Source organism: Fukomys damarensis, unplaced genomic scaffold (genome assembly GCF_012274545.1).
Source record: "Fukomys damarensis isolate Sample0158 unplaced genomic scaffold, DMR_v1.0_HiC HiC_scaffold_23, whole genome shotgun sequence".
Classification (NCBI taxonomy): Eukaryota; Metazoa; Chordata; class Mammalia; order Rodentia; family Bathyergidae; genus Fukomys; species Fukomys damarensis.
In genome coordinates this window covers 7,227,098-7,229,525 of record NW_022900935.1, presented here as the reverse complement: position 1 = coordinate 7,229,525, position 2,428 = coordinate 7,227,098, and positions in this window count along the sequence as shown.

Genomic DNA, 2,428 nt, shown 5'->3' with positions numbered 1-2,428 from the left:
CGCCCTGGCCGGCGGCCCCTCGCTAACCCCGGCGGGCGCTCCTGCCCCCTGGGAGCGCTCCGCAGGCCCAGAGTCGCTCTCCAGGATGCCTGCTGCCTCTCTGCCCCAGCCGGTTCTGGAATAACCTTCGCCTGCCCTCCTTTTGCCCACGTCCCCTAACCCACGTTCTGTCCCCACTTCTGGGTCCCCTCGCGGAGAATGCCCTGCGGGAATTGAATGCAGGAAAAACCCGAAGGAGGCTCCATTTCCCCCCCTCCACCCGCAGAGAAAAAAGGGTAGAGGGGAAACAGGCCCCAGGCTGGTAGCTCAGACTCTGTAGACCCAGCCAGCCCTAGGGAGCCTTGGAGGAAGCTTCATTCACCGACAGAGCATTATAATATTAAACTCCTTCTGAATACATGCACTGGTGATACAGAAAATAAAATCCAGGAGTACCTTCCATCCTCCTGTTACAGAAAAGTGAACATCTTCTGGGTGTGGTTATGCATTGCCTGTGGTTCCAGTACAGGTGCTTGGGAGGCTGAAGCAGGAGGATCGCCTGGGTTACAGACAGTAGTGAGTGCAAGGCTAGCCTGTACTATAAAGCAAGACCCTATCTCAAAAAAGAAAAAAAAAAGTAAACATGTTCAGACAGGGAGGGAATTTGTCTAAATTACTCCACTAGTAATCTGCACAGAAACAGCTATCATTTGGGAAGCTCTCCTGGTAACAAGGTGTTTTACGTGTTTGATCTCAAATCGAAGAATTCATTCATCCAACAAACTTGTACTGATCACTTACCATGTGACAGGCCCCATGCTGGGTATTGAAGATACAAGGAAGAGCAAGATGCATCTGATCCTTGCCCATTGATGACTGGGCTGACAGTCCCGTAGGACAGATGGCCGGAAGTCAGAATATCCCATGAGACAGCATTATGATCTTAAATCCATAAGTGCAGAAGCCAGGTTAGGTGATTTGCTCAAAATCAAATGGGGAGAGAGTGGATGATCCCAGCCCTGGACCCCTGTTTTCAGTTCCTCACTGGTTCTTTTTCACTATAATGGTTGGGGAAGAATGTGTGTTGTCATCATTTGCAGATGCCATTGAACTTCACGCAAAGAAATTTGGCCTAAATTTTATGATTATGAGTACCCAAGAAAGGTCTCAAAGTAGAAGAGTTAAAGTGGCTGACAGGCAGGCACCAGGTGAGTATGGGTGGTGACATGGGGGAGACCACTGCCCCAGCGCCTCAGGCTGGGGTGCATCTCGGTGGCAGAACCTTTGCAAAGCTTGTGCAAGGCCCTAGATTCCGTCCCTAGCAAGCACGTGCACACACACACATGTGCACATGAGCACACACACAAGGCAGTAAGGCTCTGCACCATGGTTAGGACAGTGGGGATGGGAAGGGATATTTTCAGCCTGCTAGGTTTCTGTATTTACGTTCAGCCTGTCACATTAAATCAGGGAAGGAACCACTACTTACTAACAGTGTTCTGGGCATTTTGTAATATGCCATTAAATGGTCACCAAAACCCCTCTGCAGTAGGTATCCTGAATATCTTTTACAGATAAGGAAACAAGACTTTGAGAGAGCAAGCTAGTGTTGAAACTGGTATTTGAGTTCAGGCCTGACCCTTGCCAAATCTCATGCTGCAACCATTGCTCTGTGCTGTCTGAAGCCACAACAAAGAATCCAGGTCCTTTGAAACACCGAAGATCTCTGAGATACCACTGAGATTTTTTGTTTTGTTTTGTTTTGTTTCCTTTGGGGTTTTTTTGAGGGGGGCATTTTGAAGCAGGCTCTTGCTAAATTGTCCAGGCTGGCCTTGAACTCAAAATCCTCAAGCCTCAGCCTCCTGCATGCTGAGATTACAGACATGTGCCACCCTGCCCAGCTGCCTCTCAGACTTCTGCAGAAAGATCAGAAGTTCACAATTGTAACCTAAATTGTACCTGGGCCAGTAGTACAGGTTCCTATATAGGACATCATAGAAGCCTGCAGAGTTCCAAGAAAATTCTGCACCCTGATTTTAAAGTTCCTATGGGACCATGGAATATTAGCCATAACAGAGAAGGAAATCTTATTATTTGCAACAAGTAGGATGAAGGTGGAGGACCTTATGTTCAATGGAATGAGCCAGGCACAGAAAGACAGATACTGCATGATCTCACTTACATGTGGACTCTTAAGCCTTGAACTCAAAAAGCAGAGAGTACAATGGTAGTTATCCGGGGGGAGGGGGAAGTTGGTGGGATGTTGGTCAAAGGATACAAAATTTTAGTTAAGAAAGGCTCGATCAACTTATTGTACAAAATGGTAACTGTAATTCATAAGAATGTCACATGAGCCAGGGACAATGGCACAAACCTACAATCCCAGCTACTCAGCAGGCTGAGGCAGGAGGATGGCAAGTTTGAGGCCAGCCTGGACTACATAGCAAGA